This window comes from Primulina tabacum, chromosome 11 (assembly GCF_025594145.1).
Source record: "Primulina tabacum isolate GXHZ01 chromosome 11, ASM2559414v2, whole genome shotgun sequence".
Taxonomy (NCBI): Eukaryota; Viridiplantae; Streptophyta; class Magnoliopsida; order Lamiales; family Gesneriaceae; genus Primulina; species Primulina tabacum.
Window position 1 is genome coordinate 632707 of NC_134560.1, and position 14153 is coordinate 646859.

General features: G+C 38.5%; 1 long non-coding RNA gene across 1 annotated transcript; it reads right to left on the reverse strand.

Moving 5' to 3' along the window:
• Window positions 1–6548: 6548 nt before the first annotated feature.
• On the reverse strand, window positions 6549–13860 carry LOC142519397 (uncharacterized). Its single transcript, XR_012813763.1, has 4 exons — window positions 13843–13860; window positions 13163–13225; window positions 7063–7116; window positions 6549–6602 (listed from the first exon to the last, which is right to left on the reverse strand). It is a non-coding gene; the product is annotated as an uncharacterized LOC142519397 (long non-coding RNA).
• Window positions 13861–14153: the final 293 nt, after the last annotated feature.

Sequence of the window (14153 nt, forward strand, 5' to 3'; positions counted from 1 at the left end):
TTTTGACCTCCTGAAGCATAAAGAACAACTAGCAGTAACTTTCAAATACCTGAGAATCCACTTAACCGCTTCCCAGTGTTGCTTTCCTGGATTACTCATAAACCTGCTCACAACTCCCACTGCATGTGCTATGTCTGGTCTTGTACATACCATTGCATACATGAGGCTTCCGACAGCAGAATCATAAGGAACCTTATTCATATAAGCCTTCTCCTGCTCCGTCGATGGTGATTGTGCTTTGGTTAGTTTGAAATGACTAGCCAAAGGAGTACTCACAGATTTACCTTCATTCATATTAAATTTGCTAACCACCTTTTTCACGTACTCTTCTTGTGATAACTTCAAGAATCCATTCACCCGATCTCTTAAGATCCTCATTCCAAGGATTTGCTTTGCAGCACCCAAATCCTTCATGGCAAATTCCTTTGATAAATCTTTTTTCGGTTTATCAATTTTTTCCAGACAAACTCCAGCTATCAGCATATCATCTACATATAGCAGTAGTATGATATAAGAACCGTCAAACTTTTTCACATAACAGCAGTGATCAGCTTGACACCTTAGGAAACCATTATTACTCATGAATCCGTCAAACTTCTTGTACCACTGTCTTGGAGCTTGTTTGAGACCGTACAAGCTCTTCTGAAGTTTGCACACCATTCTCTCTTTTCCCCGTACTTCAAAGCCATGTGGCTGCTTCATATAAATTTCTCCATCTAGGTCACCGTGAAAAAACGCAGTCTTTACATCCAACTGCTCCAAATGTAAGTCTTCCTTCGCCACTAGTCCAAGTACTGTCCTGATAGTGGTTAATTTAACAACCGGAGAGAAAATCTCGGTGTAATCAATTCCTTCCCGTTGTTGGAAGCCTTTTACAACAAGTCTTGCTTTGTACCGCTTGTTACCATCATGCTCTTCTTTTAACCGGTACACCCACTTGTTATGTAACGCCTTTTTGCCTTGCGGAAGTTCTGTCAACTCCCACGTCTGATTGGATGACAGTGAATCCATCTCATCTTCCATGGCCAACTCCCACTTGGTTGAATCATCATTTTGCATTGCCTCTTCATAGGTCTCCGGTTCACCTTCGTCTGTCAGCAAAATATAGTGAAGTGCAGGGGAGTATCTCTCAGGTGGTCTGATGGTTCTCAAAGATCTCTTGAGTTCAATCACCGGAGTTTGTGGGTCATCATCTTGTACAGTTTCTTCTTTATTTTCCTGGTTACTGGTTTTCGATTCATTCACAGGAATATATGTCAATGGCACTTCATCAGTCTTCTTGACTTCAGGACATTCATCTCCAGCTCCAATGTCTGACTTGTCCTTATACAAAAATTGCTCATTAAAGATTACATCCCTGCTCCGAATGATCTTCCGATTTTGGTCATCCCAGAAACGATAACCAAACTCATTATCTCCATAACCAATAAAGAAGCACTTCTTTGATTTCGGATCATGTTTTGTTCTACTTGCTGAATCAATATGAACATAGGATAGACATCCAAACACTTTCAAGAAAGAAAGGTTTACTTCTTTGCCGCTCCATACCTCTTCGGGTATTCTGCAGTCAAGCGGTATCGAAGGTCCTCTGTTGATCAGATATGCTGCAGTGTTAACAGCATCAGCCCAGAATGATTTTGGCAATCCAGAATGTAATCTCATGCTCCTTGCGCGTTCATTCAAGGTCCTGTTCATCCTTTCAGCTACACCATTCGGTTGAGGTGTACCAGGAATGGTTTTCTCCATCTTGATCCCGTTCTGTGCACAATATTTCTTGAACTCATCATCTTCATATTCTCCACCATTATCAGACCGTAAGCACTTCACCTTCAAGTTGGTCTCATTTTCCACCATGGCTTTCCACCTTTTAAAGGTCTCGTAAACATCAGATTTATTTTTCAGAAAATAAACCCAAATTTTTCTACTCGAATCGTCAATGAATGTGACATAGTATCTCGAGCCTCCAAGGGATGTAACAGGAGATGGTCCCCATACATCAGTATGAACCAGCTCCAACTTTGTTGCTTTCGGTTCTCTACCGCTTTTTGAAAAGCTCACCTTCTTCTGCTTTCCAAAAATACAGCTTTCACATAGTTGGTGTTCAACAGTCTTTAATTCTGGTAGCTTTCCTTTTGACACCAACATCTTCATTCCCTTCTCACTCATATGTCCAAATCTATAATGCCATAGACTTGAATTGGCTCCAGCATCCACAGCTGCTAATGTGTCTCTGCAACTGGAAGTCATATACAGTGTTCCAGTTTTCTTTCCTCGAGCAACGATCATGGCTCCTTTGTTCACTTTCCAGGAACCATCATCGAAGGTCACATTGTGGCCTTCATCATCAAGCTGTCTCATCGAGATCAGATTGCGTGTCAATTTTGGTACATGCCTGACTTTGTTGATTTTCCAGACAGATCCATTTGACATCTTCATCCGTACATCACCCATACCAACAATTTCCAAGGGTTTTCCATCAGCCAGGAAAACTTTTCCGTAATTGCCAGCGATGTAATTATCAAATACATCGCAATCACCAGTGGTATGAAACGAAGCTCCCGAGTCCATAACCCAAGAATCAACAGGGCTTTCCATGGATAATAGCAGAGCATCATGTACTTCCTCAGTGACAGCATTGGCATTATTCTTCGTTGATCTGCAGTTCTTTTTCAAGTGACCAGTTTCACCATAGCTCCAGCACTTCAAATTCTTTTCAAAGTTGCTTTTGTCTTTTACATTTCTTGACTTGGACCTACCGCGCCATCGGTTAGAACTCTTTTCGCTACTCCTGCTCCTTCCTCTGTTCTCGAGATTTAGAGCAGATCTCGATGATGTTCCTTCACCCGAATCCATCCTGCGAACTTCTTCAGCAAGAATTTGATCCCTGACATCATTGAATTGTAGCTTTCTTTTCCCAACAGAGTTGCTAACTGCTGCCCGCATTGGTTCCCAATTATTTGGTAAAGACGCCAAAAGAATAAGTGCACGAATCTCATCATCAAAATTAATTTCAACCGATGTTAGCTGAGAGACAATCGTGTTGAACTCATTGATGTGTTTAGCCACCAAAGCACCTTCTCCCATTTTCAAGTTGAATAACTTTTTCATGAGATGCACTTTGTTGTTTGCTGATGGCTTCTCGTACATGTCCGATAAAATGGACATCATCTCTTCTGTGGTTTGTGCCTCCACCACGTTATGCGCCACGTTCTTTGTTAGGGTCAATCTTATGACACCTAAAACCTGTCGGTCAAGGAGCTCCCAATCATCATCCTCCATCTTTTCTGGTTTCTTTCCTGATAGAGGTTGATGCAGCTTCTTACTGTACAGATAATCTCTTATCTGTAACCGCCATAACAAAAAATCTGTTCCGTCGAACTTGTTGATTCCCGGTCCCGATCCATCATCTCCGGCCATCACTTCTCTAGCCTTAGCAAAAAATCTAAAAAATCTTTTCTGATGTGGAAGATCTGACAAAGCTGCAACCACAGAGCATACTCAGAATTCTTAAGAATTTTCACAACAAGGCTCTGATACCAGTTGTTGGGAAATTACCCCGAAGCGATACCGATCACGATGATAATATTGCCGAAAAATGCGGAATAAAATAATCAACAAGAACACAAGATTTACGTGGTTCACCCAAAAATAGGCTACGTCCACGGAGCTACTGCAGATCTTTTATAATTGGAAGAAATATTACAACAAGTGTATACAACAATACACTAAATATCTCACACTCCCAACCCGAGTATAACCGAGAAAATATTTTCTCTAACTCACACAAGAAAAAACTCTCTTTTTTCTTTGCTCTTTATTTTATAATACTAAAGACTAAATATCTCACACTCCCAACCCGAGTATAACCGAGAAAATATTTTCTCTAACTCACACAAAAAAAAAACTCTCTTTTTTCTTTGCTCTTTATTTTATTTTGTTCTTGTCCAGCGCTGTGGCGCCACATCCGGCGCGCGCGCGCGCTGGACAGGAGTAGAATCTCGCGCGCCACCGCGCGACCTTCCGTGTAGAATTTGTTCACAACTTTTTTTATGACTTTTTACACTACTTTTCATGTATTAATTATTATATATTCAGTGTACATGAAGAACAAACGAACCAATTCAGATTGATAAGAAATATTTTGAGGTTTTCTCTCAATTCTCAAGGCTTTTAAAGCTTTGTTCATTACCAAATCAAACTTATCAAAGATTGCATCTTTGTGGCGTTTGTCGATTGTTTTCGCACAGATTGTCAAAACAAGTTCTTTGAAGGTTCGTATGAAATTCGACTGTTATTATCGTTGATATTTGTTGCTAAGTGTTAATCGCTTAGAGGTGAATATCACAAATCGTTGTTTGTTTCAAAAGATCTGGACAACATAATCGATCCTTGTTCGTTATTGAATTGAGGGCGCGATTCTAATTAATCGTGTTTGCTTCTCATTCGTACGAGGATTCGTATCATTTGGTATCAGAGCATTTGGTTCTCTTTGATTCAAGTAAGTTATCATTGCTATTTTCAGATCTGTTTAAAATTTTGTTCTGTTCTCAGATCTGTCTAAAATTTCGTTCTGTTCTCAGATCTGTGTTATCCTTTCGTTTTTATTTTCAGATCTTTCTAAAATTTTGTTCTGTTTTCAGATCTGTGTTATACTTTCGTTTCTGTTTTCAGATCCGTGTTATCCTTTGTATTGTTGTAAGATCTGCATTATTCTAGCGTTCTTGGTTTTGCGCAGTCCAAGTGAGATAGTTGCGAGTGTCCACGAGTTGAATCTTGTTAGTTTGATATACAAGTACAAAGCTTGAGCACATCTTAGAGAGAACTATCAAATTCGAGTGAAAACACTTGAGTGCGAGCGTTATTTTTTTAGAGTGACCGGTGAGTATTTTGTAGTGAAAAAAAAAGAGAGAAAAAAAAAAGGAGAGTCGAGTGACCAGTGAGGATTCGTGGTGAGAAAATTTATTCTTTATTATTTTCTACTAATTTTTTTCTTGCAGGTATAATGATTGACGAACGTCAATTTCAAACTATGTTAGGTGGGTTGGATATAATATGGGAGAAGGAGTTTAAGTCTCTACGAAAAAAATATAGGAGGTGCGAAGAAGAGGAAATACATGATAGGCAATATGATGAGGATAGGCGACGTAGAAGATTTGAAGGGAATAGATCGTTGTATTTGCATCGTGATGATGATAGGGGATGCGAGGAGAGTAGTGGGTATAGCAACCGGGGAGAGAAAATCATTGATAGTCCAATGGAGCAGTCGAGATGTGAAGCTAGCAAATATGAATATCACAAATCGTTGCTTGTTTCAAAAGATTGGGACAACACAATCGATCCTTGTTCGTTATTGAATTGAGGGCGCGATTCTAATTAATCGTGTTTGCTTCTCATTCATACGAGGATTCGTATCACCACTCCTTCATACAAGAAAACCAACTCCTGGGGGTAGGGTTCATAGGTGTATATAAGACTGGCATATATAAAAACTATGAACTTAAATGGATTAACAAAAATTTCACCTTCAGGGGGGGAAATTTTGTACCTCATATGACACAACCCATTTCCCGGTCCTAAGAGGTCGATGCAAGTAGTTTTAATTTTCCGAATACAAAGCCCTTGTAGGAGATGTGCCTTCTATTTCTTTGAGGACAATATCTATCCTGATAAAAGTGTCATCATTGCATTTCATGATGTACGCTGTTGTTACATTTTGAATCTAGTATGAAAAAAATAATGCATGAATGAATCCGTCTAAAATAGAAATGTATCCATAATCAACTAAGAGAAAAAATAAAGTAGCACTGTAATCGGGGATTCGGGAGTATGAGAAGTGCAGCTGAGCATAGCCATACTCAAAAACAATGATAGTTTTGAGAACTACCAGCTCATACCGATCCATGAATGGCAAAATTTCTATATTACCAAAGTAAACTGCCTCTTTTTTCAAAATTGCATTCACTTCACTCCTTGTATTCTACATATGATAATCTTGAGTGGGTCAAACTCCAGCTAACGAGTACATATTTATGATCAGGCCTACACATACAACACGAAATCAAGACCATCAAGCAAATGGGCATCCATGGACAAAATGTCGTCCCGACCGTAACTATATTATAATTATTTTTAAACATAAAAGGAAAACAACATTTCAGAATTTATATTTCGCTGCCATTTAACTAAAGATATGAATTTATGCCAGAAATCTTACAATAGCTTTATTGTATTCATGGGTTAGAGACTCAAGTCGGTATCATGATGTAAAATGTGGAGCCCTTAGCTTCTAATCGTTATTACAATACAATCTGATTAGGGTTAACTAATTACAGCGGAAAACGAGTTTAAAATTTTCTTTACAATGAGTTCAAATCTTTCTTCTATAATTTAAATACTAAAAATAGTATTTAATCTCACCTCATAAACATGCCCACACGAAATCATAACCAATCATATACAAACAACTCATATCCTCGGGACATGCCCCGGTATATAAATACATATACATATATACTGGGAACAAGATATAAGCATAAAACCTCAGCCCAAACTGTGGCTCCCTCCAGAAGTACCCTCTCCGGTCTCCTGATATCCTGGAGTACCTGCCATTGTCCACACACAAAGACAACAACAACCCAAATCAATACTCGAGCTGGCACAATGGCCTCAATAAGGGATACTCGTATGATAGCGTCGACAAAGCGCCATCAAATCCCAAATCTCATATCCAATCATTGGGGCCACAAATGTCTATGCTTTACGGGTCATATAATACCAACATAGCAATTGTGTTCACAAACCCCAGAATCCAATCAAATCATATCAGGGTATCCAAGGATCATAGCTCAACGTGCATGTCATGTATCGATGTATGCATCAAACGATGTGTGTTAACAAAACATTTATTTTATACATCGATATATCAATCTCAATGTCATGTATGCCACATCAATCAACAAATAAAGTATATAGACACATAATCTCATTCCAAATCAATCCAATCAAACCGATATATGTCATATAATACAGATACCTGTCGTATGTTACCCGGTCGCAACATACCTCAATTCTTCGTTCCAGTTGATGTAGCCTGAAGATATCGGTATAATACTTTATCTACATCAATAACATATTCATTTCAATCAATAACATGATCCAAAATCAATATTATAAGTTCCAAATATCTTTTGAAACTTTGAAAATTCATATCAAATCAAAATCATAACATAATTCAATTCCGACTTCAAAACTTAGTTTTTTGTCGGTTATTCTACCGCATATATTTATCAGAATTAATAATAACTGACAAATAATTATTCAATCTCAACCATATGATTAAAATTCTCTAATTATAATAAATTGGGAATAATTCAAAATAACATCACTATAATCATCTCTTCTTTGTTAAAATCATACACTAGTCAGTGATCTTCAATTTCTATATGATTTAACAATTTATCGGATTTATTCCAAAAATCGACGAATTTCAAACATCACCAAAACTATTAAATTTATACCTCAAATCGAAGACCTCGTGTCAACGATCCCAGAATTGATGTCGGTTCATCGATTGGATAAACCGATAAGTCGCAAGACCGAAAAGAAAAATCGAAAATCTTCTTTCTTTCTTTTATTTTCTCTTTCTCTCTTCTGTAACTTTCTGAAAGTTACGTTGATAACTTTCAATTTATCTTTTTTTCTTCTTCTTTTTTTATTTTTTTTATATTATTTTTTTAATTTTAATATTATATATTATATTATATTATATTAATAAAATAATATAATATAATATAATATATACTATTTATCATTTTAACATCGATATATCCCTTTTGACCAGTCAAACGATTCAATTTTTCAAAACTCAAAACATGAAACTTTTATATCTTTGAGTTTTCTACGTTATATCTAAATCTTAAATCATTTAGACTTCATATGACCAAGATATGTCATATTTTATTCTTAAAAATTAATTCATTATTTTTCAACTTATTTACGAAAATGCCATCAAAATAAATTGGATATTTTTCAACTTATTTACAAAAATGTCATCAATGCTATTTTATTCTCGGGGTCTCACATTTCTCCCCAACTTAAAAGATTTCGTCCTCGAAATCTCAAACATCTCTATATACATAACATTGACAAACATATAATATGTCGCCAGTTATAGTACATATCAAAACTAAAATCGGTAAATGGATCACTATACATCGAATACAATGGAACAGGTGGAATAGTATCAAATAAATGCGGATATGCATCTCGCATTTTGCTTTCGAACTCCCACGTTGACTCCTCCACACCATGCCGTGTCCATTGTACTCGAACTAGCGGAATCGATTTATTACGCAATGTCTTTTCCTTTCGATCCATAATGCGAACAGGTTGTTCAACATAGGAAAGAGAATGATCAAGTTCAACTTCATTAGGTGCAAGTACATGTGATAGATCTGGTTCATATTTCCTCAACATAGAAACATGAAACACATCGTGAATGGCAGATAAAGGTGGTGGCAATGCCAGTCGATAAGCAAGATCACCAACTCGATCAAGGATCTCGTATGGACCAACATATCGAGGAGATAATTTCCCTCGCATGCCAAATCGAACAGTGCCTCTAAAGGGAGATATTTTCAAAAATACTCTGTCACCTTTCTGGAATTCCAAGGGTCGTCTTCGTTTATTCGCATAACTCGTTTGACGATCCTGAGCAGCTTTCATCCGCTGCCGAATTAACTGAACCTTATCGTTCATTTCCTGTATCATTTCAGGTCCAGTCAATTGAATCTCACCAATCTCATCCCAGAATAACGGTGATCTACATCGTCTCCCATATAGAGCTTCAAACGGTGCCATATCAGTACTCGTTTGAAAGCTATTATTATAAGAAAATTCAACCAATGGTAAGGAATCTTGCCATCCCATTCTGAAGTCCATCACAACAGCACGCAACATATTCTCCAACGTTTGAATCGTACGCTCAGTCTGGCCATCAGTTTGAGGATGATAAGCAGTACTCATAGCCAAACGCGTACCCATCGCTTCCTGAAAACTACCCCAGAATTTAGAAGCAAATCTGGGATCACGATCAGATACAATCAAGACTGGCACACCATGCAGTCTCACAACATTCTCAATGTATAAAACGGGTCATTATCTTATAAGGATAAGTCCGCTCATACGGAATGAAATGTGCAGATTTCGAAAGCCGATCAATAATGACCCAAATAAAATCACAGCCCTTGGGCGAACGAGGTAAATGAGTCACAAAATCCACAGCAATATGTTCCCAATTCCATTTCGGGATTTCGAGACTATGGAGTAATCCTCCAGGTTTCATTCTCTCGGCTTTCACTTGCTGGCAGACAAGACATTTAGAAATAAATTCAGCAATGTCCTTCTACATACGTTTCCACCAGAATTGAGGTCTCGATGTCAAATACATCTTTCGACCTCCAGGGTGAATACTGTATTTACTACAATGTGCTTCTCGAAGAAGGGCAGATTTCAAATCAGAATCATTAGGGACTACCAGCCGACCATTAAGTCGTAAAGAACCATCAGAAGAAATCTGGAATCCAGACTGATGTCCTGCAGATACAAGTTCTTTCGACTTTTGGATCTGAGTATCGCTTCGTTGGGCCTTTCGTATTTTCGATATCAAGTTCGGCTCAATTTGCAATGCTGAGACAGTGACAGAATTCCAATTCGAGTGAAAAGTACAGCCAAAAGTACATATATCCTCGTGTACTTTGGCGACACAAACAGAGGCTAAAACAGAATCATAAACTTTCCGACTAAGGGCATCCGTAGTAACATTCACTGATCCAGGGTGATATTGAATCTCACAATCAAAGTCCTTCAGGAGATCCATCCACCTGCGTTGCCTCATATTCAAATCAGATTGAGAAAAGAGATATTTCAGACTTTTATGGTCCGAATAGATAACAAACTTTTCTCCGTACAAATAATGGCGCCAAATCTTCAGAGCAAACACAATGGCGGCCTATTCGAGATCATGAACCGGATAATGAGTTTCATGAGATTTCAATTGACGAGACGCATAAGCAACCACTTTGCCATGTTGCATCAGAACATAGCCCAAACCTTTACCAGACGCATCTGTACATACCACAAATCCTCCAGTACCTGAGGGAATAGTAAGCACAGGTGCTGTGGTCAATCTCGTCTTTAATTCAAGAAAACTAGCTTCACATTCATCTGACCAAATGAATCGCTGATTCTTCTGTGTCAGTTGAGTAATAGGTTTAGCTATTTTCGAAAATCCTTCAATAAAACGACGATAATATCCAGCTAAACCCATGAAGCTACGGATCTCAGGAACATTCGTAGGTCTCGGCCAATTCAATACAGCTTCGACTTCCGCAGGATCAACAGATATGCCATGTCTCGAAATAACGTGGCCCAAAAATATCACTTTGTCCATCCGGAATTCACATTTGGACAATTTAGCATATAAACGACTAGTACGAAGAGTTTGAAGTATCAGTCTCAAATGTTCAGTATGCTCCTTTTTCGATTTCGAATATACCAGAATATCATCAATAAAGACGATAACGAATCGGTCAAGATAATCTCGGAAGACACGATTCATTAAGTCCATAAAAATAGCAGGAGCATTCGTGAGATCGAAAGGCATAACCAAGAATTCATAGTGGTCATACCTCGTACGAAAAGCAGTTTTGGGCACATCTTCGTCTCGAACTCGTACTTGATGATACCCAGAACGAAGATTAATCTTCGAGTATACAGAAGTACCATGAAGCTGATCAAACAAATCATCAATACGAGGAAGTGGGTACTTGTTTTTCACAGTAGCCCGATTCAATTGCCTATAATCGATACACATTTGCATAGTACCATCTTTCTTTCAAACGAATAAAACTGGAGCTCCCCAAGGTGATACACTCAGTCGAATATATCCTTATCGAGAAGATCATGTAATTGTTCTTTCAATTCTTTCAATTCCAATGGTGCCATGCGATAGAGAGCTTTAGATATGGGAGCAGTCCCCGGCACAAGATCAATACTAAACTCAACTTCTCGATGAGGAGGAAAATCAGGAATCTCATCGGGAAATACATCCGGGAATTCTTTCGCTACAGGAATATCAGGTAAAGAAGACTCCTTCTTCGAGACATCAATAGCATAGATAAGATAACCCTCATCTCCGCTAGTCAAAAGTCGAGACATTTCCAAGGAAGATACCAATGGAATTTTGGCTTGGGAACCCTTGCCATAAAAATTCCACTTGGGTCCATCAACAGGTCAAAATCGAACCACTCCATGACAACAATCAACAGTAGCTCGATTTGTCATCAAGATATCCATGCCAACAATACAATCAAAGTTGTGCATTGTGAGGACAATCAAATTCAGAAATATCACATTATCCTCGTATATCAATGCACAATATGCACAACTTGTTCAGACAAAATAATATTCCCTGCTGGCGTGGATATCGACAAAATATCATACAACGGGGTACATTCAATATCGTGAGATGCAACAAATGCATGAGATATGAATGAATGAGATGCTCCTGTATCAAATAAAACACGTGCAGGATAATCGCAAAGCGTGCAAATACCTGCAATCACGCCACCAGGAGCTTCTCTCGCCTGATCCTCGGTCATGGCATACACTCTTACTTGAGGAGGAACTTGGGCACTCTGACCACCCGGTCCTCGATATCGTGGGACACTCGACTGCTGAAAAGATGGAACAGGAACAGCAGGTCTCATCATAGTACTAGGGCCACCTCTAAATCCTGGCTGGGGTTGAGCAGAAGTCGTACCCCTGTTCCGACATACTCGAGAGAAATGGCCTTCCTGCCCACACTGATAACAAGTACCAAACATACCTCGACACTGCTCGATAGTATGTTTACCTCCACAATGACTACAGTAGGGAGCAATCACAGGACTCCCTCGTTGTGATCCACTTGAACTCGAAGAAGACGAAGAAACAGTACCAGTCTTCTTGAACTTCTTACCTCTCGGCCGCAAAGTAGGCTGCTGAGCTGACACTGGAGGTGGAGGAGTATACTGTGGACCTCCTCGCCTAAGTCCAGCCTCGGCTGCCTTGGCTCGTTCAACTGCCTCTGCGTAGCTGGTAGGCAATCCAGAAACAACATAAGTATATATAGCAGGATGCAATCCATTCACAAACCTGTTATATTTTGCCTTCGCATTCCCAGCTACGTGAGGTGCATACTTCAACAGAGTAGAAAACTTCGAAGCATACTCTGCAACAGTCATCGTTCCCTGCTGCAGACTATTGAATTCATTCTCCTGAGCAGTATAATAGGATGGAGAGGAATACTGCTCCAAAAACTAGGCCTTGAAGACATCCCATGTGACTTCAATCCCGGCCTCTTTCAATCCAATCTCAGCGGCTTCCCACCAAGATTTAGCTCGGTCTTTCAATTGATACAAAGCAAGTTTCAGTCTCCGAGCCTTGGAATACTCAACAATATTAAACAAGTGCTCGACATCCTTTAACCAAGCCTCTGCTCTTTCAACACTCTCAGTGCCAAAGAACCTCGGTGGTTTCAAATCTTGGAATCGAGCCATCACTACATCCATGGACAATCCTTCAAATTGCCCAACTATTCTCTCAGTACTGCTACTCGCAGTTTCATTTGTGGGATCCATCTACAAATCAAAAGATGAATATCACAATTCAATATCAATTTCACAATACCATCATCTAATATCATCAATCTCATCAAATACTTGCTCGAATCAAATCAAGTAAGAGCAAGTAATACAAATAGATCAAAAACAAGCGCACAATTCATTTGTGCCTATTCAAGTGTACACAAGACTCAATCGAGCATTCCCAGCTATGCTCTGGTACCATACTGTGTGGGGCCCTTAGCTCCTAATCGTTATTATAATGCAATCTGATTAGGGTTAACTAATTACAGCGGAAAACGAGTTTAAAATTTTCTTTACAATGAGCCCAAATCTTTCTTCTATAATTTAAATACTAAAAAAAGTATTTAATCTCACATCATAAACATGCCCACACGAAATCATAACCAATCATATACAAACAACTCATATCCTCGGGACATGCCCCGGTATATAAATACATATACATATATACTAGGAACAAGATATAAACATAAAACCTCAGCCCAAACTGTGGCTCCTTCCAGAAGTACCCTCTCCGGTCTCCTGATATCCTGGAGTACCTGCCATTGTCCACACACAAAGACAACAACAACCCCCCTTGGGGGTGAGCAAAGCTCCGTATGGAACAACCAATCATATATACCACAGATATCTAAACAATGATATATGGTATGCAATGCATGTATGTCGTGGAGGTATCGGGTCAAATGCCCATCCACTGAGCACATGTCAGAATCAAACGAATCACTATCAAATCAATGCTCGAGCTGGCACACCGGCCTCAATAAGGGATACTCGTATGATAGCGTCGACAAAGCGCCATCAAATCCCAAATCTCATATCCAATCATCGGGGCCACAAATGTCTATGCTTTACGGGTCATATAATACCAACATAGCAATTGTGTTCACAAACCCCAGAATCCAATCAAATCATATCAGGGTATCCAAGGATCATAGCTCAACGTGCATGTCATGTATCGATGTATGCATCAAACGATGTGTGTTAACAAAACATTTATTTTATACATCGATATATCAATCTCAATGTCATGTATGCCACATCAATCAACAAATAAAGTATATAGACACATAATTTCATTCCAAATCAATCCAATCAAACCGATATATGTCATATAATACAGATACCTGTCGTATGTTACCCGGTCGCAACATACCTCAATTCTTCGTTCCAGTTGATGTAGCCTGAAGATATCGGTATAATACTTTATCTACATCAATAACATATTCATTTCAATCAATAACATGATCCAAAATCAATATTATAAGTTCCAAATATCTTTTGAAACTTTGAAAATTCATATCAAATCAAAATCATAACATAATTCAATTCCGACTTCAAAACTTAGTTTTTTGTCGGTTATTCTACCGCATATATTTATCAGAATTAATAATAACTGACAAATAATTATTCAATCTCAACCATATGATTAAAATTCTCTAATTATAATAAATTGGGAATAATTCA